The sequence below is a fragment of the Tiliqua scincoides genome, chromosome 3, assembly GCF_035046505.1.
Source record: "Tiliqua scincoides isolate rTilSci1 chromosome 3, rTilSci1.hap2, whole genome shotgun sequence".
Lineage (NCBI taxonomy): Eukaryota > Metazoa > Chordata > Lepidosauria > Squamata > Scincidae > Tiliqua > Tiliqua scincoides.
In genome coordinates this window covers 25,366,255-25,393,084 of record NC_089823.1, presented here as the reverse complement: position 1 = coordinate 25,393,084, position 26,830 = coordinate 25,366,255, and the positions used below count along the sequence as shown (strand labels likewise).

At 43.4% G+C, this 26,830-nt stretch overlaps 1 protein-coding gene across 2 annotated transcripts in view; it reads left to right on the top strand.

The window, feature by feature from the left end:
• Positions 1–26,830, top strand: part of LNX2 (ligand of numb-protein X 2) — a 95,351-nt gene that overhangs the window by 13,186 nt on the left and 55,335 nt on the right. The window lies entirely within an intron of this gene.

Below are 26,830 nucleotides of genomic sequence, written 5' to 3'. Positions count from 1 at the left end.
CGCGAAGAGCCCAGTCCTATTGGCTGTGTCGCAGGCCCTCTGCTGGCACCGCCAATCTGGGCTGTACAAAAATGCTATAAAGCACTCAGCACCTGAAGACGGCCACTGACAGCTCCCAGTGCTGAGTATGGCCTCCAGGTTGCCCCCCCCATAGGGCGGAAAGGGGGCAGAACTGGAGGGAGGGAGGGGAGGAGCAGGCCCAGGAGGCGGGGCAGAGACGGCAGGGGCATCTGCTTAAGCACTGTGGGAACAGGATGCTGGGCTTGCTGGGTCTGATTCTGCCGTCCTCTTATGCAAGCACAAGCTTTTTAAAACTCCTTTTTTCGTATGCAAAGAAGAAGACTGCCTCACAGAGGCTTGTTCACATAGGACTAAATAATAGTTTAGCATTACCTGGCCCACTTCTCTGTTCCCCTTTTCCCTATGTTAGTACTAGAGATTTTGGATTATGTTTATCCTTTTCCTTTTACAAATATAACTATGCTGCAAAGATGCAGTGGGACAGATTGCTTACCTACATATCTAAATACATGCCTGTATTGGCAACCTTCAGTCTCGAAAGACTATGGTATCGCGCTCTGAAAGGTGGTTCTGGCACAGCGTCTAGTGTGGCTGAAAAGGCCAATCCAGGAGTGACAATCCCTTCCACACTGGGAACAAGTGCAGTCTGTCCCTGGTCTGTCTCCCTGGCTATGGGCCTTCCTTCTTTGCCTCTTAGCCTCAGACTGTTGGCCAAGTGTCTCTTCAAACTGGGAAAGGCCATGCTGCACAGCCTGCCTCCAAGCGGGCCGCTCAGAGGCCAGGGTTTCCCACTTGTTGAGGTCCATCCCTAAGGCCTTCAGATCCCTCTTGCAGATGTCCTTGTATCGCAGCTGTAGTCTACCTGTAGGGCGCTTTCCTTGCACAAGTTCTCCGTAGAGGAGATCCTTTGGGATCCGGCCATCATCCATTCTCACGACATGACCAAGCCAACGCAGGCGTCTCTGTTTCAGCAGTGAATACATGCTAGGGATTCCAGCACGTTCCAGGACTGTGTTGTTTGGAACTTTGTCCTGCCAGCTGATGCCAAGGATGCGTCGGAGGCAGCGCATGTGGAAAGCGCTCAGTTTCCTCTCCTGTTGTGAGCGAAGAGTCCATGACTCGCTGCAGTACAGAAGTGTACTCAGGACGCAAGCTCTGTAGACCTGGATCTTGGTATGTTCCGTCAGCTTCTTGTTGGACCAGACTCTCTTTGTGAGTCTGGAAAACGTGGTAGCTGCTTTACCGATGCGCTTGTTTAGCTCGGTATCAAGAGAAAGAGTGTCGGAGATCGTTGAGCCAAGGTACACAAAGTCATGGACAACCTCCAGTTCATGCTCAGAGATTGTAATGCAGGGAGGTGAGTCCACATCCTGAACCATGACCTGTGTTTTCTTCAGGCTGATTGTCAGTCCAAAATCTTGGCAGGCCTTGCTAAAACGATCCATGAGCTGCTGGAGATCTTTGGCAGAGTGGGTAGTGACAGCTGCATCGTCGGCAAAGAGGAAGTCACGCAGACATTTCAGCTGGACTTTGGATTTTGCTCTCAGTCTGGAGAGGTTGAAGAGCTTTCCGTCTGATCTGGTCCAGAGATAGATGCCTTCTGTTGCAGTTCCAAAGGCCTGCTTCAGCAGGACAGCGAAGAAAATTCCAAACAAGGTTGGCGCAAGAACACAGCCCTGCTTCACTCCGCTTCAGATGTCAAAAGGGTCTGATGTGGAGCCATCGAAGACAACAGTGCCCTTCATGTCCTTGTGGAAGGATCTGATGATGCTGAGGAGCCTGGGTGGACATCCGATCTTGGGGAGAATCTTGAAGAGGCCGTCTACATGCAGAACACTTATAAAATGGGGTTTTTTAGATTTGTAAAGAATGCTTTTTCTCTCTCCCCGCCCTCTATTAAGATGTTAAGCTCTGATTTTCCTGAAGAGCAAAGGATAATTCTGTTAAAATCAATAGGAGCATCTTGCCATTGATTTAAGTGTATCCAGAAATTCTTTTATAGCTGTAGTGGTCACTGAATTGGTCTCCATAATAACAAGTTTTAAAATGCATGCAGTGCAGTTCCTGCTTTAGAAGTGAAGGAGGCAATCCACAAATTGCTTGAAATTGGTGCAGTGGGCAGCCAATGACTTGCCCTTCCTGTATTTTTCTGAAGTCTGGGAGGAAAAAAGATTAGCTGCTCAGTGATGAGCAGTCTGTTTTCCACAATTTTTAATCTAGCAGTTTCTGTATCTTTAATGACCTTTGTTTATAATCTTTTTAATTTAAAAAAACACCTTTGTTTAAAATTATCAAGCTAACATAATTTAACAATTCTATTTGGAATGATGATGAGACTTTAAACTGTGATCTTAAAATGTATTTTCCATAATATTTTAGCTGCATGATAGGTTTTTTGAAGAACTGTGTGTTGATATTTATAAGCTCTTGGAGTCACCATGTTCATTTAAGGCAGTGGTTCTCAAAGTTTTCTGGCCCGCAGCTCCCCTGATCCTTGTGGCCATTGGCCATGGCTCCCCATTACAACACCTCACCTCAGTTATCCCCCAAATAGGGATGAAGGTGCTATAATTATACACCCAGAAACTAGAAACAAAAAAACAGCTGCCAGCACTTTGAGGCTGCAATCCTAACCACACTTACCTGAGAGTAAGCCTCATTGAACAAAATAGGACTTACTTCTGAGTAGACCTGGTTAGGAATGTGCCCTGAGTTTGTTAGCAGCACACCAGGAGGAGTTTGGAAAGAGAGGGGGGAAGTGATGAATTTGCTGGGGGAGGGGAAGACTTTGTTTTGTGTGTATCTGCTAATTGCAAATTACTGAGAGACTGTTTGGCTGCAATCCTAACCTCACTTTCCTGGGAGTAAGTCCCATTGAACACAATAGGACTTACTTCTGAGTAGGCCTACCTAGGATTGTGCCTTTTGTCTTACAATAGCAGCCAACAGAGTACCCCCCCCCCCCCAAGGAGGCAGGAGGAAAAAGAGGGATGGCTGAAAAAGAATGGGTATTTTATTTTTTAATCAATTTTTGGAAACAAAGCCATCAAGAGTGGGTTTTTTCTTTTTTGAAGGGGGAGGAAAAAGAGAAAGGTGAGGATCCTTGGTCAACCTGACACAGACCCCAAACCTATATAGGCAAATGGGCTTACTTCCAGGAAAGTGTGGAAAGGATTGCAGTCACACTGAGCAAGATTACAGCTCACCCCAAGGTAAATGGGAGCTGCTCACACACATATACCCCAATGTGCAGGTGCCACCCCTATTCCCCCCAGGCAAGATGGAGGGATGCAGGCTGGGGCATTTGGACACCCCCCCCCCCCACTAAGAGCAGGCTGGCTGCTTCCTTCCCAAGCAGAGGAAAGTGCTGAACTGCTTGTACTTACACTTCCCTCCCAGTTTGAAGCCTGCTGGGAGGGCGCCCTGTGCTGATGAGATGCAGCACCTCTGCCACCTCCCCCCCACCTCATTCACAGCTGCAGAAAAGCAGCAAGTCAGCAGGCAGCACATGCAGCTGAGCAGAGCAGCGCAGCTACGGCCACCTCTCTCCCCAGATGCCTCATGATGCCCCTGGAGGGTAGCCACACCTCACCAGGGAGGCGGGACTCACAGATTGAATACCTCAGATTTAAGGTATGACACAAAATGATGGCTGCATTTCATATAGTTTTACAGGGATTCTCCTTCTTTCCAAAGGATCGATTCCAGAAGGTAACATTGGGGGACACTTGCTTGATACCATAGTCATTGGTATATCCTGCAAGGCTCCATCTTGTTCCTATGCTCTTTACTGTAATATCTATATGAAGTTGCTGGGGGAAGTAATTCAGGAATTTGATTTTGAAGGATCAGGTTCATAGCTTCAGAGTACCTGGGACCTGGTTTTGGTCCTGGGTGCACAGGTGATGGCTGTGGCCTAGAGTGCTTTTGCCCAGCCTTGGGTAGTACACCTGTTGTACTTGTATCTGCTTTAAGCAGACCTGGCTAGGATAACCCATGCCTTTGGTTACCTCTTGACTAGACTACTATAGTGTGCTTTACATGAAGACCTCCCCCCCCCCCCCCAAAAAAAAAGAAAACCTAAACTTGTGCACAGTGTAGTGACAAGAGCTCTGATTGATTTGAGACAATTCAATATGACGCACCATGATTTACCTGCCTGCATTGGTTGCTAATAAGTTTCTAAGTGCAATTTAAGGTGTTAGTAGTTACCATTTAAAAACCTTAATGACTTCGGACCAAAGTGACTGGTGACCTCTTTGTCAGTCTTTCAGCACTGCACTTCAAGATATTCTTGTTCTAACAGGCCTTTGCTGCCCTGTTAGAAGCCCCCCCCCCCCCAAAATGGTAATTTTCTCTCCTTGAATTCGCTGTGTTACTTTTGTGTTGTTAGCTAGCAGTACAAGTTACCTTAAATATTTTGGAAACGTGGGGTAGAAATCTTTTAAATAGACATATCCTAGTGCTCCAGAGTGCCTCTTACTGAGAGAGACCATCTTGTGCCTCTCCGATAGCGGCTGTTTTGGGTTTCAGATGGGGATCTTTTCCTGCTCTTCCTGGTGATTGAATCTGAGACCTTCTACATGAAAAACATGTTCTTTTTGTGAGCAAAAGCCTCTCCTTGTAATGACTGAATCCAGCCTCCATGCTCACTTGGGCAGGAAGGGTTGCATTGGCCAAGCTTGACCAACACAAGGGTCTGGGGAGGGCTGGGATGAGGCAGGAGGGAGGCGTCCTGGGGCGGAGGGGAGGGTGGTTGGAGGGTGGTCCCTGGGGCCGGCGGATGGAGAGTGGGAGGCATGGCTGGGACCTGGCTGTTACGCTGTATCCCAACCCTGATCCTCTAGCAGCCTGGAGTGGCTGCCACTCCGCTCTCCCCTGAGTTATGCCACCTCCAGAGGTGGCATAAGTCCAAGGAGACCCATTGGGGCTGTGGTGGCTTACCCACAGAGTTTCCCCTTGCCTCTGGCTGAGCCACTTCAGGCCCCAATCTTGCACTGGATACAGCACAGGCTTCCTGGCCTGCCTGGTTCAGCGCAAGATTGGAGTGTGCTGTTAGAATGAAAGAAGAGCTCTGTCAGAGTCAATCAATGCTAGGTTCACCTCACTAGCATCCTGTTTCCAACAACAGCCAACCAGATGCTCCCATTTGGGTTATAAAGACACAGCTGTCCCACTTTGTTTACCCCTTAGAAAGTCAGAGGCATATGCTTCCAGAGTCCTGAAGGTTCCATTTAGCTGTCACGCTAGTAGCCATGGATGGGTGCATGAGTTTGTCTAATCTCCTTTTAGCCATCTACATTGGTGGACATCACCATGACCTTATAGTGCTGGATTAATGCAAGAAAAGATTCATACTCTGCAGTGTCTCCTTGATTCATAGTCTGCACAGTGTTTTCCTTAAAGAGCTGGAAAATATTTTTGAAAGCTTCTAAACAAGGAGATTCCACTGATTCCATTTAGCAACTTTTCCCTTTGCTGAACAGTTCTTAATTAGGACATTTTTTTTCCCAGTACAAAACCCAGATCTTCTTGGCACTGAGCATGATTTAAGCCCGGCCCATGCAGAGCCTTCCAATTCTTTTTATGTTTCGCAACTGTAGCATCTTATTCTGTGTACTGCACATTTTTCCTGCTCAGAGCTACCCTTCGAAATTGACTGGATACAGAACAGTCAAAAGAGAGTACCTTTTCACACAACATGTTTTTACCTTAGATACTCAAGTATGGTAGTGAAATTTCTGCCAAGTAATCAAGCTCCAATTATCACTTCGCCTTATCTCCGGGTCAATCAGAGGGCAGAGCCTTTCAACTCTGAAAAGTTTCCTTTCTCAAGCAGCAGGCACCAAGTTTCTCAAGCAGCAGGCAGGCAGGGCAGAGATGGTTTCTACAGCAACTGGGGAATTCCATCCAAAATTAACCTTTTATTCTCCTTCCTTCTGCCGCAGCCTGGTTCTGCTTTGCAAACGGTTGCAAAGCAGGTCTGTATTTTGAAACACCAGGATGGGAATCCTCCTTTCCATTTGGAGCAGGCTACAATTCAATGCACCATTACTTAAGAATAACACCCATGGAAAGCAGTGGGTCTACTTCTGAGTAAAAAGGGTTGCAAATATATGCAGCTGCATCTCTTTTCTGTGAATTGAATTGCACACTCCCAGTTATGTGTTGTATGTTGTACGTAGAGCTTCTGGCTTACCACACCAGACACCTTAAAGGTGGATTTGATTCATGGTTCAACCTTTTTCACTGGCATATCCATTGGCAGCCCATTTCCATAAATTGTACCCTTCCTATTAGCAAAACATTTGTAATTAATAATACAAGCCCTCATCTCCCCCATATGAAAACCCAGTCTTCATGTATTTATCACAGTGTTTTCTCTTTTTATCTGCTTGAAAGACAGAAGACTGCCTTTGCACTGTCTTGCACCAGAATTATGTGGAGAAATTCTGGGTGATTGATCACTTTTCATATTAAGTTTCAGCTTTTTTACTGTGCTGGTTTTCAATCACTGGTTCATACATGATTTGATGACCAAAAATTAGCTATTGGTGGGGCTTTCACAGCCAACTAGCTACCTCCCTTCCTGCCTTGCTGGTCCTTGCAAGGCATTCTGGAGCACAACCTGCCTTTTTTGCCATTATTCCATTCTTTTTCAAGTACCCCTAAAGGTCCTGTTGAGTGTCCCTGGGAGCACATGAATCCCAGGTTGGGAACCACTGTTCTACTGGTATGTAGTTTACAGTGCACTTACTCTGAGAGGAAACTGAATGCTTTCCACATGCGCTGCCTCCGACGTATTCTCGGCATCACCTGGCAGGACAAAGTTCCAAACAACACAGTCCTGGAACGTGCTGGAATCCCTAGCATGTATGCACTACTGAAACAGAGACGCCTGCGTTGGCTCGGTCATGTCGTGAGAATGGATGATGGCCGGATCCCAAAGGATCTCCTCTATGGAGAACTCGTGCAAGGAAAGCGCCCTACAGGTAGACCACAGCTGCGATACAAGGACATCTGCAAGAGGGATCTGAAGGCCTTAGGGATGGACCTCAACAAGTGGGAAACCCTGGCCTCTGAGTGGCCCGCTTGGAGGCAGGCTGTGCAACATGGCCTTTCCCAATTTGAAGAGACACTTGGCCAACAGTCTGAGGCTAAGAGGCAAAGAAGGAAGGCCCATATCCAGGGAGACAGACCAGGGACAGACTGCACTTGCTCCCGGTGTGGAAGGGATTGTCACTCCCGGATTGGCCTTTTCAGCCACACTAGACGCTGTGCCAGAACCACCTTTCAGAGCGCGATACCATAGTCTTTCGAGACTGAAGGTTGCCAACAACTACTCTGATAGTGTTTACAAAAAGGTGGTGAAGACCAGAATTTAAAAATAAAAATGTATTTTACGATCTTTTACTATGTTTTTAACAAATTAGACTACATTTCTTAGGTAACAATTAGTGGTAGGTTATTTTTCAGGATCTAGCATCGGGTAAAATAAGACAAAACTAAGTCAGACACCCCCCTAAGTTTAACCTCCAACTTATCCGAAGATCATAGAAAATTCCTTGATTGTTGGCTCAAAACCTGCCCTCAACTTATCTGTGGGGTCGACTTGTAGGCAAGTGTCTGCGGTGCCTTATAGAAGTCTTCTCCACACGCTCCCTAGTGCTTTTGCATAATATGTATAGTGTCTTAAACTGCACACACTGTCACATCACCATGGTAATTATCACTTTAAAAAAAACACACTTAAGAACAATGTTCCATGCAAAGAATAGCACTTTAACAACTTGCAGCTGCATTTTCCAGAATAAATGGATTAAAATAATTATATGCTTTAGAGGTTATTGGAAGAATGTGCTTATTGTAGTAGGCACTTGGCCAGTATTTTGAGAATCCCCATTACCTTCTGAACTTGAGAACTACAGGAATTCTAATATGGGCAGAGTCTTCTTGATTAAGAACTTGTGCACTCTTAAGAAATCTCTGCAGACTGTGAAGGGATTTTCTTATGTACGACTTGGTTGTTAAAATCCACAGTTATGGTGCCCCTCAGATGCAGAAATGAAACCTAAATTTTGGCAGTAAATCCTTGTGCCTGCCCTAACAGAACATAAAGAGTCCTCCTGGATGTGACCAAAAAGCCAATCTAGTTCAACATGCCATTTCCCACAGTGGCTCTCACTAGTTGCCTCTGGGAAGACCACAAGGAAGGTGACTACAGTTAACATTGGAAGTAGCTTGGAGGTCATGTAGTCCAGCCCCTGTTCTGTGCAGGCAACTACAAAAATCCCTGATGGATTTTGTCAGCCTCTGCTTGAAAACATCCAATGTCGGAGAGCCGACAACTGCATGTGGCAGACTGTTTCAGTAATGACAGATCTTATAGTTGAATTTTTCTGTATGCCTAGCCTAAATCTACCCCCCTGTAGTTTCAACCTATGCAGAGGTGTTTTCTTCAGGTGAGTAAGATAGGATTGATGTCTGTCTTACTGAACACAAGGAATTTACTTCTGAATAAAATAAATGATACTGTTTTCCAACACCTCTGCCTATTGGTTGTAGTCCTGCTCTCAGAAGCCACAGAGAATAAGTCCTCCCCTTTTTCTAAATTTAACAACCCTTCAGATACAGTGGATCCTTGATATTCAAGGGGATCCATTCCCAGACCCTACCCTTGTGATTGCCAAATTCTGCCAATAATTAAATCTGCGGGGGGTCCTGGAAGAAACAGAAGAGCCTTTCTGAAGTGTCCAGGAGGCCTTCTGAGGCATGAGGCCATGTGCAACCTCCCCATGCCTCAGAACACCTCCTGGACATGGCTGGAAGGTACTGCTAATTGCAGCATGGAAGTCCTTCAGATGCTGCTCAGCACCCGTGTTGAGTCAGATCTGTGGGTGCTGAACCTATGGATAAGGAGGGCCAACTGTACTTGATTATGACAATCCTATCTCTTCTTAGTCTTCTCTTCTTCAAACTAAGCATATCCAGGTATTTTAACTGTTCTTCGTGGGACTTGGTTTTCAGGTCCTCACCATCTTAGTTGCTCTCTTCTGAACCTGTTTTGACTTATCAGAGTCTTTTTTTAAAAAGTATGATACATGAAACTGGACATGGTATTCCAAGTGAAGTTGTACTAGTGTAAAGTAGGAGGTCAAACCTATTTCTTGTCTTTGCTTCCCTGCCTCAGAATCTGGAACTAGCATAGAACTACCATGACCAGCAGCCAATCTACAGTGTACGTAATAAATGTGTTGTGTGACATTATCTATCTTTATGTTAAAATTCAAGATAGTAAGGAATTGGAATCCATTTTGATGATCCTTCTCTCCTTTGGTTAAAACCTGAATCAGCAACTCATCTAAATCTACAGATAACAGCATCTGGCCTAGATGCCTTTTAAAAGGGGTTTGGACAGATTTAGGAAGGAAAAGGCCAGCACAGGTTTCATGTCAGAATGACTGAATGCAACCTCTGAGTAATAGAATTAAAATAATCCCCAATTAATGTAACTTATCTTTATCCATGGATGAGTCATTAGGAGGCTTTGACTAGTCTCCATGCTGTTCAGAGTTTCTGAAATTCATTATTTGATCTTAAAGAGGCAGACTACTTAACTAGTTTGAGTCTTACCAACATGAACATTCATACTATAAATTTAAGTCAGGTGGGCAGCTGGGGAGAGAACCTCTTCTGTGGTGGGAGGATGGTGTAATGGTCCTAGTGGTGGACTTGGACCTGGAAGATCCAGGTTCAAATCCCCACTCAGCCATGAAGCTGCCTGAGTGACCTTGGGCTAGTCAATATCTCTCAACCTAACCTACCTCAGAGTTGTTGTGAAGACAAAAGGGGGGAAGAACCATATGTACCACCCTAAGCTGCTTGAAGGAAGAACAGTATAAAAATGTGAAAATAAAATAGAATATGGTACTCTCTTCCCAGCTATGTTCAAGCTGGTTCACAACCCTGTTATCCTTGGATGTCAGCTAAAGTTTGTCCTGTACTCTTAGGTTTTTGATGATGAATGGGTATCTGCTTAATGGCCTTATTTCTTGCCAAATTCCTGTTCTAAACTTGGCCTAGAGAACTTATTCCCTCTTTAAAGGTAATTAGTTCCCCCAGCTTAACCACAGCTAGCTGTAGCAGTACGCAGAAACTAGCATTGTACCCCAGCACCAGTAAAAAAGGTAGCTTACCCACGAGGCTGCAGGGTCCATCCTCCCAGTTCCTAAGACAGCAGCAATTTCAGGTGCAGCAGCACCTCCTCCACTCTCTACCACCTGTCAGTCTCCAACTGACTAATAAACTGACTGCCTGACAAGTTAGCTAAACAGTTAGCTTGTCTGTGAGTCAGTCCACTGGTTTGTTGTATGTCTGCCAGTCCATTGGTCAGGTTACCAGTCAATCAATCCACAGGTCCATTAAACAATTAGCCAGTCCATTAATAGGTGTGAGTCAATCTGTTAGTCAGTAGCAGTGGCATCACTAGGATTCTCATCACCCAGTGCGGAAGGCCTGCGCGTCACCCCATGCAGTGGGCGGGGCAATGCCACAGGTGGTGGGCATGGTGATGTGCTATTGCCCTGCCCCCACTGACTTTTTTGGCTGTACCCTTTGTTAGAACACAGATATTTCAATGTGGTTTGCTTCATTACATTCTGCATGAAATTATGCATTGATTGATATATACCATGATGGTATTATTACTCCAAATTCTGATTTTAGTGATTTTGAAAACTTGTAGAGTCACACACACACACACACCCGTGTCAACTTACTAACACCTTATTGCAGCAGTTCTCAAACTTTTAGCACTGGGACCCACTTTTTAGAATGACAATCTGTCCAGGACCCTTTGGAAGTGATGTCATGGCCAGAAGTGACATCATTAAGCAAATTAAAATAATTATAAATAATTAAATTAAAACAAAAGAAATAATTAAATAAGAGGGAGCAAGTCCTGTTCTACCAAGTGAATCTACTCTGAAGTAAGTCCCATAGTGGTCAATAGGGCTTACTCTTATGAAAGTGTGGGTAGGATTGCAGCCTGTGAACCCAATCCTATGCATGTCTACTCAGAAGTAAGTCCCATAGTGGTCAATGGGGCTTACTCTCAGGAAAGTGTGGATAGAATTGCAACCTGTGAGCCCAATCCTATGCATGTCTACTCAGAAGTAAGTCCCATAGTGGTCAATGGAGCTTACTCTGTAGCCTGCCTGCAAGAACACCCCCTCCCCCCAAAAAAGAATCAGTGAGATTTCCAGCCCACCCCAGTGCCCAGTTTAAAGTTCTTCTATTTCAGGCACATCAAGATAAAGACCCACCTGGCTTTGCAAGTGCAAAATAGAAAACTTCCTCTTACCAGTTGAAACCTCTTTTTTTGTCCTTCTTAGTGGGGGAGGGAGAAGGCTGCCTTCTGGAGCATTTGTTGCACTCCAGCTCCATCAGATCGAGACCCTTCTGGTGGCCTCACATTCCCCTTTGCCTGGCTCGTCCAAAAGGCAAGGCACGTCTGCCTACTCACGAGTAAACGCGACCATGTGGCTGAGTTTGCTTTCCATAGAGCTCAATAGACTACAGGAGGGAGGGACTTCCTTCTCAGGTGTTTTGGGGGCTGCATTCATTGGATCGGGACCATTCTGGTGTAGTTGGATTCCTTTCAGCCTGCCCTTTCCAATGCACTAAGGCAAGTTCGCCTACTCGCAAGTAAATGCGTGATTTGGCTCACTTTCACTTTCCATAGGGCTCCATGTATTTTTCTTTTGGGTTTTTTGGCCATAACTTTTGAAGGAAAGGAGCGATTTCAATTCAGATTTTTGCACTGCACTCCGTTGGCCATTCCGCATCCAACAGCGTATGGCCCAACAGGGTAGCTCCCAATGCCACAAAGTTAGCGCATCCTCCCCCAGGGCGCGTCACCCCCCCCGGCGCGGCCTGCACCCCCCTGCACCCTCCTAGCGATGCCAGTGGGCAGTAGGTTAGTAAGCCAGAAAGTCAGTTTGATAAGCTACCAAGTCTCCTCTCTCTCCAACTACAACCCACAAGCTCCCACTGCTTCAGGGGCTGCTTTTAACCCTATAATGACCTGGCTGCCTCTAGTGGCTGCAGCTGTGTAGCACACCCACTGCTAGTTAGAGGCCTGGGGTTAACCCTGGGTTTCCTGACTGACCTTCAGCAAGGGGCCACTGTTGGCACCACACTATCTCCTCGAGTATTTTCCACTATTCCAATATACTTTATCTGCTGGTTTGCTGTTTTACCTTGTATGTTTCATCTTACTGTGTTTTATTATTGTAAGCTGCCTTGCGGCTGTTTTGTGGAGAAAGGTAGAATAGCAATTTTATAATTACATAAATGAATATGAAGGATCCATTTTGCTTGACTCTTCTCAAAGACTTCCTTGCGCAAAGGATTCCCATACCACTATCGTTCTGAACTAGACAAACCATTCCATTTCACATCAGCAAAGTCTCCTTCCTTAAACCGGAAGGGATTCAACTGTGTGCAGTTCTGTGGGGTGTGTGTGTGTGTGTGTGTGTGTGTGTGTATTTAAAGATGCTGTTTACATTTGAGTGCAAATGCATGGAAGGACTCCACAGGAAATAAAACAGGCGGTGATAATTTTCCAAGCTGTTGGTGTTCTGTCTTCCTTTATTCCCTGTCATTGCTGTCACTTCGTTTCCTCTTTAATGGCATGAGCCAGGATGTCATAATATCCAAAATCAAATGTACTGGAAAATGTAATAAATTAGAGTCAAGCTAGCAGAGTAATTGAAGAATAAAACTGAATTTTAAGCAACAGCAGACAACGTGATGGGGTAGTTATGGGTTGCCTGCTGTGTGACAACATGTGCTGGAGGTGATGCCACCCTGTGATTTCACTGTTTGATGGCAACGCTCCTAAGATAGCTGGTTAAGTGAGGAAATAATGAGGAAAAAAATAACTGGAGCTAGTCAAGCAGCAGCACAGTATTGCAGCAGGATAACAATGCCGTGTTTGTTGCATTCCAGGCATCATAATGGCATGTCTAGAGCACAGTTCAAGTGTTTCGTGTTCATTATCTTAGGCTGGAGACAACAGCTTTGAAGAGAGTTGAAAGCTATTTCTTCCCATGGAGTATATGCACACTTATTCTGTCCCAGTCCTGTCTAATGCAACAGATTTTGCAGGTTTCTGAAACAATTTCGCCAAATCCAAAATAGTGGTTTTTGGCAAGCGTTCTCCAAAATTTAGTTGGACTTTGGGTGATCACAAGATTGAACAAGTTCCTGCCTTTAAATATTTGGGTGTATTCTTCGACGAAACAGCTGGAAATTCCAACTTCAGAATGTTAAAACATTAGCACAAAAATCAAGTTATGCCTTATTAAAATTTTTCCATTCTAGAGGAGACAACTTGGTAATTCCAGCTTTAAAGGTTTTCTCGGGGAGAGTAATTTCCCAAATGTTATATGGTATAGAGATCTGGGGTATTAAACAGAGCAACATAAATATTCCCGAAGTTGCTCAAAATAAATTTTTGAGGCACATTTTAGCTGTTCCACCATCTACTCCGGCAGCTTTTCTTAGAATGGAGACAGGTATGGTATCTATTAAGGCCAGGGCTGCCGTAGCTATAATTTCTTATTACAAGAGAGTCCTGGACATGTCGGAAAATCGTCTTCCTAAACTCTGTTTGGCTGAGCAGTGGAGAAGAGGAGGCTGGGCCACTCAGGTGCAAATGCTCCTAAAATCTAAAGCTCTTTCTACTGACATTTTTGTCTTTTCTGAAATAAAACAAATGCTAAGGGAATGGATGTTTAAACTGGATAATGATCAGGATTTAGATATAGTAAGATCTTCAAATTTCTCCCAGTTGTACTGTTTCCTGAAACCAAGTCACTCAAGAGTGCAATATTTATATTCACTTACCTTTGCCTCCTTGAGAAAGGTGTTCACTGAACTGCGTTTTCAAACCATGCCAACTGCAGTTCTAGATGGCAGATATATGTCCATTCCCAGGCATTTGAGGCTTTGTATTTGCGGAGCAGGACAGATTGAAGATATTGTACATTACCTGCTTCATTGTCAGCTTTATCAAAATCCTAGGGTAAGATTTTTGGAGCATATTTTGGCTACCCTTCAAGGGGAGAACACACGAAATTGTATTGGTTACTTTCCGATTATGACCCATCGGTCACCTATAGCGTGGCGCCGTTTGCCAAAGCTGCCAGAACTATTCGTGCCAACTACCTGGGGGAAATAGCGGTAGATTGTAAAGGAGATTCTTTAATATGATGGGTGTAGGTGCCTTTTGTGCTTGATTTTGACCTAATTTTATCATTTTATCATTGTTGTATCTTTGATGTATTTTTCGATTTACATGTTTTATCTTATTGTGATGGCTATTAGCTAATACAACAAACAATCTTTGATGATGATGAAACAATTTTAAAACCTTTTGACCAGGGATAGAAGCAATTTGTGTCGGTTTTCGTTGTTAATCCAAAGCTTCTAAAAGTCTGTCCATTTCCGTCACATTCATTATTTTCTCTATTCATTCTTTTCATTAATATTTTAGAATCCTTCCATTATCTAAGATCCTCACTACAGTTAAAATCATAATAACTAAATAGGCGTCATTTTCTTTATAATATCTAAAATAATATAAAATTTGTTGCTCTAGTAAATTTTTTTCTTATTATGCTTCCAAATCTTTTCCCATTGATCTATTGTGATATTATGGCCTATATTTTACGCCCATTTTATCATGCATTGTTTTACTGTTTCTTCTTACATCTCAAAATCCAATAGTCCATCTTATAATGCATATATTAATTTTGTTCTCAATCTTTCTTTAACATAAACAGCAACACTTTTTTTCATCTGAAGCCACAAAAACTTCTCCTAATTTTTTATTCACCAACAATGCCCTATTCATTTAGTCCTCATGTTTCTTTTTACTCGTCTTCCTCTCTTTTTGTCTTTTTCTTGTTGTTATTGGTGAGCGCTCTTACTCGCTCCTCTAGGTTCTTCCCTCTCTGATTCATCTGTTGTTCCTAAATCATCTGATTTCTTTTCATTCGACTCCATTTCTGGTCTATATTCTTCTAATTCTTTTCTTTTTCTTCCTTTCTTATCTCATCTTTCATCACTGTACTCAAGAAGTTTTCTGCTTTCATTGTTGAATTTATATTATATCTCTGTGTCTGATACTGGAAAAACATACCTTCCAGAGAAAGCCATCTGTATGGTATTTGCTTTTCTCTTAAAAATTGTCAGGTTTTCATATTCTTTTCTCTTCTTCCTCAGTCTCCATGGAACATGTCAAAATGTTGACTTTATCATCATCCACTGTCCATTCCTTTTCCTGTGAGGCCTTCAATAATTTATCTCTGTAAAAGGTTCTGATGAATTTCACATGGATTTCTCTTGGTAATTTGTGTTTTCTCAGATAAGAAGTGCTCACTCTTCTCACTGAGTCCAATTCTTTAGATATCTCCTCCATCGGTGTATCATTCCATTCTGATATTAATCTGACAATCCGTCGCAATGTATCTTCTCCTTTCTCCTCTGGTATATTTTGTATCCTCACCACTCGAGCTGCACTATCCATCTGAATTTCCATTAACGTTGTCTCTGCATCATGCTGATTTTCTTCTATCTCCAATATTTTAGCTTGATCTTTTCTTATCTTTTGTCCCAATCTCTCAATCTTTTGTTTATTTTCTTCTGATGTAATTTTCAGCTCCATCAGTTGTCCAGTAAGATCATCTAACCATTTAGTTAAAGCATCCACACTAGCCTGAGTTTGTACAGATTGGTTTGTTAGTTGCTGTACCATTACCAAAAGTTTTTCTATGTTGTCTTGCACAGTCTGTTTCCAGTCTTTCCCTTTTGGTTCCTCTTGAACTAATTTTCCAAGTTCCGTCTCCAACGCTGGTGAGCCTTGGGCTTTCACTGTTTTGCCCGCCATCTTCGTTCTTCCTTCTTTTATTTATATTTCTCTTATCTTGTTTAGACTTGTAACCTTGGCAACACAGGAATGTCTGACCACAGGAATGTCCAAAACATCCAGCCGCTCCTTCAGACACTCCCAAACGATAGTAACAAACCAAGGCAATAAATGCTCCAATACACAAATTTCAAGGACAGTTAATTTGTAATCCACTGAAATTCAAAGGTGTAATTATATTTTCATATATCCATAGCAAGCTTGGTAAATCTCCTCTACAATTTCTTCTCACACCAATAAACAGCTGGGGGGAACCTCCCCCCCTCCTCACAGCAAAAAAAACAAATCAGGCAATCAAATTACTCAGTCCACGCCAGGCATACACAAACAGAATAACACTTACTTAAGTCTTTCAATGTCTTTCCCTGCAGTGGCCTTCAGCTTGATTCAAAATGAATTCTTCACCATTGCTGCCAAGACTGCGGAATCTCCTGGGAAAGCTTTATCTTCTCAGGAATTGTGCCATCACATGGAGGAGTTTGTCTCTCCTGACAATCCTCAGATCTCCTCTCCTCTCCTGGGGGTAGGGGCCAGCCAGCAGCCGAACACACGTGCCTCTCTCTTGAAAGGCACTCAGTTTTTTCCCAAAAACTTGCGTGATATATTCACCGCCAAAAAGCAGTAGACAGATTTCATGAGTGGGACTTACTCACTTAGGCATTTGTGCTTGGGCGCTCTGGTGAACTTGAAATGTTCTGAGTCAGTGAAGACTAACATGACAAACGTGCATGTGGAAGGTCCTCTTGTGTGCCTAGTATGGATTTTAGGAATGCTCACTCTGATAGCATTTGAAAATCCTTATTCTAAAGTGTGCAGCTTGCAATTTTAAACTTAAATACTTTAGTTTTATGACTGGAGGTGGGAGCTATTGGATATCAATACATAGTAAAATTCTGTTCAGCTTTGCTGCATTCTGTTTAGCAAAGTATAGCAACACATTCTATTTGCATTTATCTATGTGCTTTGCAGTGTTTTAAAGTAATCTAGTAATGGCCCAACTTTTATTAAATCCAAAGCGGTGTGTTTTTTTTTAAACACAAATAGGCTATTCTTGTTTCTATTCAGATTGCTAGGTAAGCTTCTTTTGACTACAGACATTGTAATAATTCCGCACAACTGGGATCATAGGGAACTGTCTTGATAGTACAAGAAAGAGCTTCATTTGTTCCTGGGTAAATTCTAATAGACTTGTTTGGCCTTCAGGCCAAACAGTGAACCTGTAAACAATTTCCCATTGTTATTACATTTAAACAGTTTGGTTCTGCAGTGGTAATGATTTTATGCCATTTTGCATTTATGAACATTCAAAATTGAATCAGTTTTTTAAAACAACTTACATAATGTTCTTCTAACTTCAGAAGTTTCAGATGTGAGGTATAGTTAAGATGTTTTATCTCACCTTTTTCTGAAGCTTACAAATGAGAAGGGACACTCATGTCCGTAATAAGATTGATAAAATGGTAGTCCATAAAATATACAATAAATATAGTCAAAGAATCAAGCTTGCTGAATTCAGAGCTTTCTTTCTGTAAATCAAGACCTTTTTGGAATATTTTCTAGAACAGACTTAAAAGGGACTTTGGTGGTGGTTCTTAGGAAGGAGGTTTTACAGTACCTGGGACCTTGACAGAAATGACTTGGTTGCATAACCCAGAAGACCTCACTTGCACCATAGGGTCTGTCTTGAAGAGAACCAGGATTTATCCCTTCTGGACAAATGATTTTGATCCAGGCAGGCTTAATGTATCTTAAGAGTTTCTTCTTATCATAAAAGCTCAGAGGCCTGGTTCATATCCATGATGATCTCGGAATCGTATTTGTATGATACAGGAATAGGTATGAACTTTTCCTCCCCGACCCACACAACACAGTACCTGAAGCAAGGACTCCATGCATTGTTGTGCAATTATGTATGCACAGTAATATGTATGGTCCAATTTGCACATGGTCTTTCTTTTTTTTTTCTTTTTTTTTTTAAGGGGAAGAATTTTTGAAATCAGTCTGTATGCTATATATACTTTGCTATGTATGCAACAGTCACAATAGATTTTTCCCTTGTGAGAAGAGAAAATCATATTTTACTCCTTGATGAGGATCTTCAATATAGTGAGTCTATTAACTAGACCACAGGCTCACTGAAAATTAGAAAATTGAGCACATACATCTGTGTTTACCTGAACTGATGCATGCAACTATTGTTGGAATTCATATACATGGAATGGATTGAGCAATCAGTTTCGCCATTCTCCTGAAGTAGTGGGGTATAGTTCTGAAATTCATCTCTTCAGCCTTGCCGAACATTAGTCTAAAACGTAATAATGCAGGAAGTAAGTCTGTACAGCATTTTGAACTCTTGGAATGCTTGCTGAATTGTTGGCTCTCATTCAGGGTGCCAAAGGTACAACACTCTAAAAGAGTTCCTGGTGCTCACGCTATAGACTCCCCCCACCCACCCCAGTACACACATTTTAGCTAGAAGTTACTTAAAGAATTGACTGTAGCACCCACATGCCACAGAATGGATGGGGCCAAAAGTATGTGTTATTAAGTGTAATCGGGGCTAACCCAAGCCTCCTGGCACCTGGGGTCAGATGTGAAATGCGCCCCCCCTTACCTGATGATATTCCAGCCTGTTGTAATCCAACTTGTTGGACCAGAAAAAAAGAGGGAGGAATGAAGCAAAAGAGGATGTGTGAAAGACAGGAAAGTGATGGACTAGAGCATCTGTTCTTTCCGTCCATCATCTTCTTTTGTTTTGAGTCCAGGGAGTGGAAGCGGGGAGGAGCAGAAGAGGTGAGTGGGTGGACAGAGATGGGTGCCCTCAACCAGTCATCTACCTGAGATAGCCACCTCAGAGCCCAATCCTATCCAATTTTCCAGGACCAGTGTAGCCACACCAATGGGGTGTGCACTGCGTCCTGTAGTGGGGAGGCAATCACAGAGGCCTCCTCAAGGTATAGGAACATTTGTTCCCTTACCTCAGGACTGCATTTTGGTTGCACCGGTGCTAGAAAGTTGAATAGGATTGGGCTATCAGTTGGTTTCATGGATGGGCCGGTTCTGAGTGTAATTGTTATGACTAAAGGTGGGGGTTTTTTTGGTGATAATGAAATAAGAACACCGAACACTGCTTTCTGCACTTCTCAATTTTGTGTTTTTTAAAAAAACAGCCATTCTCTAACACCTCTACATGCAGGTGCTGCATCTGCTGACACTATACCATCTATATCACCTACCTAGTAGACTTTTAAAGTGATTATAATTTATAAAATGCACTCTTGAAATAAAAACACATAACACTGTTTTCTTCTAACTCTAGAAAACACAGAAATCTACAAAAAAATTAAAGCCATTTTCATCCACCTCTTTTTATGAGATCAGCAAGGTAGATAAAGAAGTGGCCTGTATGCTGTGGGAGGGAAGGAGGCATATAGGAATGTTCCATCAAAAAATTCTGATTTTTTTTTAATACCACATTGGGATAGTGTCAGCCACGTACAGCACTAGCTGCAGCTTCCCAGACAGCTCTATGAAGAACTTGTTGTATAATCAGTCCTTGAGCCTGTGAAAGCATGCTTGATGGTTGCCATGTACCTACAATGGTCGCACAACCATAACTATAAATAGAAAAAGGAACACTTGGTTGCCACTGTAACCTGAAAGTCCAGAAGGAAAGCAAAGTTGAAACATTAATCCAGGTATGCATTTAATTAACAAGAAAGGAATCTATTAGATCAGTTTTAAGACTGTTCTGTCCACAAGAGAGCCTCTGTTTGTTCAACCTCCTCCAGGCTATCATGACCCTAAAACTTTGTTTAACAATGAAAATAGCTTCTTATGGATCAGAAGTAAAAGCAAAGTTGAGTATCCTCTGCATCTGTACTCCTAAGTCTTCGTTTACTCTCAAGTCATTCTATAGCTTAACTCCCAGTAAGCTGAAGAATAGTCTTGCATTACTATTTTTGGCAAGAAAAGATTTGGCTATAAAAGAGTAGAATTGATTTAGGGCAGTGTTGTGTCTTCTCATCCAGCTCTGTAGTTGCTTGGTCACTATCGGATCATCTACAGCAGTGGTTCTCGAACTTTTCCAGCCCTGATCCTTGTGGCCATTGGCCACAGCTCCCCGTTACATCACCTCAGTTACCTCCTCACCTCAGTTACCCCCAAAATGGGGATGAAGGTATTATAATTATACACTAGAAACAAAACAATAGCTACCAGCACTGAGCTAACCACACTTACCTGAGAGTAAGCCCCATTGAACAAAATAGGACTTATTTCTGAGTAGATGTGGTTAGGATTGTGCCCTGAGTTTGTTAGCAGCACACCTGGAGGAGTTTGGAAAGGGAGGGGGGAAGAAGTGATAAATTTGCTGGGAGAGGGGAAGACTTGTTTTGTGTGTATCTGCTAATTGCAAACTGTTGCAAACTGAGTCCCAGAGACTGTTTGGCTGCAATCCTAACCTCACTTTCCTGGGAGTAAGTCTCATTGAACACAATAGGACTTACTTCTGAGTAGAACAAGCTAGGATTGTGCCTTTTCTCTTATAATAGCAGCTATGGGAAGTAACCCCCCCCCCCCAAAGGAGGCAGGAGGAAAAAGGGGGGTGGCTGAAAAGGAATGGGTGTTTTTTATTTTTTAATCAATTTTTGGAGACAAAGCCATCAAGAGTGGCTTTTTTTTCTTTTTTGAAGGGGGAGGAAAAAGAGAAAGGTGAGGATCCTTGGTTAAGCTGACACAGACCCCCAGGCCTATGTAGGTCTACTCAGAAGTAAGTCCCATTTGAGTCAATGGGGCTAACTCCCAGGAAAATGTGGATAGGATTGCAGCCACACCCAGCAAGATTACAACTCACCCCCAAAGCAGATGGGGGCTGCTCACACACACACACCCCAATATGCAGATGCCACCCCTATTCCCCCCAGGCAAGATGGAGGCATACAGGCTGGGTATTTGGACACCTCCGCAGGCTGGACTCCCTTTTTCCCAAGTGGAGGAAAGCACTTCCCTCCCAGTTTGAAACCTGCCAGGAGCGAGCCCTGTGCTAATGAAATGCAGCACCTCTGCTGCTGCCCAGGCAACCTTCTCTCCCACCTCCCCCACCATGTTTTCCACACCCACCCTGCCCACCTTGTTTTCAGCCTTGGAAAAGCAGCAGGTCAGGAGGCAGCACTGAGAGCTGACCAGCACAGCTTCAGCCACCTCTCTCCCCAGATGCCTCACTAGGGAGGCAGGACGCACAGATTGAATACCTCAGGTCTGCAGTCTCAAACACAGCTGACATGGGTACTGAGATCAACAAGGAAATGTACTACAGTTGGTGGCTTTGTTTTTGAGAAACTGATTCATTACTGAACTATAGCACCAGGTTCTTTTAATTGTTCTATTTTGGTGTGACCCACTTTCACAGATGCAGAAACTGCAATAAGCAGGCATTTGCTGTTTGCTTTCCTAAAAACATGTATATTGCATCTGAGAAGAGATGGTGACTGTAGAGATTTTGAAATACCATTATTATATTGCATTGTTTGTTTTACAGTCAGTTTCTGTTTCCATGGAAATGGTATCAAAGCCTTCCAAAGCTGAGAGCAAGAATCCTGACTTGTGGATTTTGTGTTCAGATTCATTGCTTATTGCTATTGTTACTCTGATCACATCAGTTTGGGTTGTGTGCAGAGGTCCTTTGCCAACCACAGTGATGCAAATGGAGGCTGAACAGCAGCTGTAGTGGGCAGCCTGGGCTTCTCACCAAATTTTCTGTTACCACTTAAGAGCCCAATCCTGAGCTCCTGTGGCTTGCAGCTCGGCAGCACTGAAAATGGCGGCCACCACATCCTGCACACCCACGGCAGCCACTTGCGGCACTTTGGAAGAAGGGGACTTTCATCCCCTTTCCCCTGGTAAAGGGAGTAGTCCTGCAATGGGGCTACTTGATTCACTGCAGACCTTTTGAAGGTAAGAGTCTTTTGAAGACTCAGTACCTGGAGGAGCATCGCCGTGTGAGCTGCCAAGCAGCAGAGGTAGGAGAAAGCAGGCACAAAGCACTTCCGTTTTGCAGGACATGCTTTGCACCCGCTATTACAGAACATTCCAAGCTGTGGGGAGTGCTGCGCAAGGCTCCTCACACCTCCTGCAGCCTGCTGCAGCCCTGTCTTCATAAAGCAAATCACAAGCACCCCTTCACCCCCCTCCCCATACAGGCACTATCCTGGGTATCGCTCCCCTGCCCCTTAAAGGGATGGGGGAACCTTTACATGAACTGGTGGGTCGTGACCCACCAGTTTGAGAACCAGTGCCCTATTTTATTAAAACAAGTTCTTTAGAAATTCTGCTTCTTCATATTGTTATAAACACCAAGAAAGTGGAGATATTTTTATGTAGAAATTTTTTTATGTAGAAATATTTTATTTTTGTGTAGAAATAACCTGTGTGTGATCCATCCTGAGCTGCCTTAACAGAGAAAGTAAAAAAGTGTTACCTTTCATCCATAGTCATTGTAGATAAGAAATGTATTTTTGCAGTTCTACTGAAACACTGGATAATACAGCTGACTGAATGTGTACAGACTATGTGTACAAGATGACTATTTTGTGCTGTAATGGACTTTGTTCCTACTGTGTATATTCTGCTAGACCTGAACATTTAGGTCAGTGGTTTCCAAACTTTTAGCACCAAGACCCACTTTTTAAACTGACAGTCTATCGGGACCCACCTAGGTTTAATACACTTTAAATAAAAGGAGATCTAGTCTTTATTTATTTATTTGCAAGCAATAATTACCAGAAAAAAGACCCTTAAACATTTATCTCCCAATATTTACACATGATTGCAAACAATAGACGCTCAGCTCCTGCTATCTTGCAAACTGCAGGAGCTCAGCTCTTTGCAGGCAGTTAGCAGTTACAGTATCTGATTTTTGAACAGCCTCTGGGCTTGAGGCAATTAGTTATCTGATCTTTCCATCACCCTCATGCGACCCAGCAGGTAGTCCCAACCCACAGTTTGGGAACCACTGGTCTAGTACAGTATGCAATGGAATAGAACAGTGGTTTTCAACCACTGTGCCATGGCACACTAGAGTGCTGCGAGGCAGTCTCAGGTGTGCCGCTGGGCCAGAGGAGGCAGCAGCTGTGAGCAGGAGAAGCAACTGCTTTGACCCTCACGAAGCAGGCGGAAAAAGGAGCAGCAGCTGCTGCTTTGCATCTCCTGCTGCTGAGCAAGAGGAAGGCTGCAACCTGATCCTCCTTTACCTGGAAGTAAGCCCCATTGACTATTATGGGGCTTACTTCTGAGTAGACACGCCTAGGATTGGGTATCAAGTCCCTTGCCTGCCCTGCCTGCTGATTGGGCAACCAGAAAAGCCTGGAGGAGGTCTGGGAGGAGTGAGAAGGAGGAAGCCATCTCAGGCCTCAGAGTCTGCTGAGGCCACTAGCCTAAGAATGGGCTGGCTGAAAAGTCCCTTTTCCTTGCCACAGTTGGCTGCAGCTCCCCAAAGTGACCCTCCCTGCCTTGCCTTTGCCTTGGCCACAATCCTATCCACACTTTCCTGGGAGTAAGCCCCATTGACTATAATGGGACTTACTTCTGAGTAGACATGCCTAGGATTTGGCTTTTGTTCACACTTTTTTTCTGAAATACAGGAGCAGGCAATTGGGGGGGAGAATGTGAGGCAAGTGATTCTGGACCTTTGGAAGGTGCAGACAAGTGAGGGGAGGGACAGTAGGAGAGGTGCTAACTGCAGTTATGAGATGAGGGGGGAATGTGCCTGTGGGGGGGGGGGTTGAGTGGGGCAGAGGAGGAAAGAGAAGTGCCAATTGCCTGCTGTGTATTTGAGAAAAAAGAGGGTAACCAAAAGCCCAATCCTAGGCATGTCTACTCAGAAGTAAGTCCCACAGGCACATCCCCCCCCAATGTCTCCCCTAGTCTTTGGCTGCAATCCTTACCACACTTTCCTGAGAGTAAGCCCCATTGAACAAAATAGGACTTACTTCTGAGTAGACCTGGTTAGGCTTGTGTCCTGTGTCATGCAATGATTTAATTGTATTAATTATATTAATTAAAAATTAATTGTAATGTAGTAATTTATTATAAGTAAAAAACTGGGAGTGTGTCTTGACAATTTTAGTGCCTTGACAGTGTGCCGTGAACTCAAAAAGGTTGAAAATGACTGGAATAGAAGGTAATTTGGTTTAAAAGTTACAGTCCTTGTGATATAAGCTAGACTACAGTGTTTCTCCAAGTGTGCTTCTAGGAGCCCTGGGGTTCCCTGAGACCCCTTCAGGGGCTCCTTGAGCATACCATAAGTGGCCACCACTTCTCCCCTGCCAGGCTTGTTCATCTGTCCCTCCTGCCTCTCCTGTTTGTGGCTCTCCTTCCCCATTCCTCTCTTGTTCACTGGTATTCAGCATTGGCCTCAGCACTGTACCACTCTGCACATGTGCCGGTGGGGCTCCCAGAGTCTCCTTTTAGTACTGTAAAGGACTTAAGAAACTGAAAAATTTAGGAACCCCTGGACTAGAGGATGATGTGTTGGACTTGGATGGGACAACACTCTTTTCAAATCCCATTCAGATATGAAGATCAGGTTTTGTCTGCTCATGCTACTAGCCTGCACTACTCAAGACTTAGATGAGGGAATGCAGTGTTTAAAAAATGCTCTCCTGTGTTTAAATGCATGCACTCCCTATATTTAAATGCATGTTAAATGCATGCTGGCATCTAGAAGCTAGTACATTAGGGAGTGAATTGGTCTGGAACCATTCTATCTGATGTGCTAAATGCTTAACTTAATTTTGATATGGAAGAGATTCAAAAATGGCATCCTTCAACAGCAGCAGCCTGAAAATATGAAATCCATTTCACCATCTTCTTCTGCTACGTTTGGAGACCAGGCCTTCTTGCCTGACCTTGGTCCAGTAAATGGCTCTCTGCTTATCCTACCCTATCAGACTCTTGTGAGAATCAAATGGAACTCCTTTTTGCTAAAGGACAGAAATGTGATTTTTAAAAAATCAGTATAGTGCTGTGTCTGGAAACTGTAATTACTTTTGTTATATTTGTTTGGGGGAAATGCCTTTATTATGGCATGATGACTATGAGCCACTTGTACAGTATCTGGAATGGTGTACATCAGCTGGTATTTCTGATAGAGGAAGACAGGTGGGGGTTCAGAAAACTGTAGACTCTAATTTACATGGCAGCAGCAGATGTCCTTGCATAGAATATTATAACAGTGACAAGCCACAGGGGCCCAGTTGATATCTGTGTCCTAAAGGCTTGTATGAAATGCTTTCAGTCTTGTTGCCAATTTTCAGGGAAAACTGCAAAACCTGAAACTCTCCCATTTAAATTGTGTGTGCCCCTGAGCCAGGTGTAATGGGATGTTTTACATCCCAAAGGTCCTGGAAGAGATGGACAGCTTATAAATTGAGCTGTTGTTCTGTTTTACATTCAGCCAAATTGACTTTGATAGTTCAGTGTGGGCATGGAACATTATTTGAGTTCTGAGAAGTCTGGAAGGAATATCAATTGACAGTGAAGTTTTTATCACCAGGAAGTCGGAAAATGAATAAAGCGTTTTGCCTGTCTTGCATTCCAAGTCTCGATTCTCAACTGTGGAAGGGATTGTAGCTCAGTGGTCGGTCATATGCAAAAGGTCCCAGGCTAGTATCCCTAGTATCTCCAGGTAGAGTAAGGGAAAACCCCCATCTGAAACTTTGAAAAGTCTCTGCTGGGTATTGTAGACAATGCAGGTAGATGGATCATGGTGTAAGGCACTGTTTCTCAAACGGTGGGTCATGAGCCAATTTCAGGTGGGTCCCCAATTCATACTTCATTTTTAATATATTAGACTTGATGCCAGTGGCATAGCTAATTATCATGTAGCTGGGTGCCAAGATCAAAATGTTGCCCTAGAAGTGATGTCACAACCAGAAGTGACATCACACCTGGGCTTTTTAAAAAGTGAAAATTGGGAGGAACCCACCTCCCCCCCCAGCAGCTCACCACTCACTTGCTCTGCTGCCTCCCCCCCAGTCAGAGGCATAACTAAGGCATACATCTGCTACCTGAGGTCAAAGAAGATTTTGTAGCGCCCCCCCAAATGACAAAAATCAAATTTAATTAAATAAATAAAAAGTTCCATGCTGTATCATAATAACTCATTGACACTAAGAACAATTAGTCTCATAGGTAGATTTGGAGTTAGGCAAATTCTCTTTGTTCCACAAGGCAGTTGTTTCCATTTTCAGGTTAATTGGCCATAACTTTTGAAAGAATACAGATATTCCAGTGCAGTTTGTTGCATTGCATTCTGAATTATTGATACATACCAAGATTTTCACAATTTTGGTCACCAGTGTTAAGCTCAGCTTGTTGCCCTCCTAAAGCTTGATGCCCGGTGCAAATGCTACTCCCTGCACCCTGTTAGCTACGCTAGTGCTTGATGCTATTGTGGTATGTAACTGCATTTGGGGAAGGTTATAGACCTGTACTTTTAACAAGCTACTATGTATATTCTTTTAACAATGTTAGTTAATGGGACTTACTCCTGGGTAAGCGTGGGTAGGATTGCAGCCTAGGATTGTTAAAAATTTTCCTGCTTGATGATGTCACTTCTGGTCATGACATCACTTCTGGTGGATCCCAATAGATTCTGATTCTGAAAAGTGAGTCCCGGTGCAAGAATGTGTGAGAACCACTGGTGTGAAGCATGATAAATAGGAGCATGCTGAATTACTGGCTTCAGTCTTCAAGGGTCATCAATTTCTATGGAAGTTGTAAGGACAGGTTGATAAGAAACTTAGTGTATTTGTG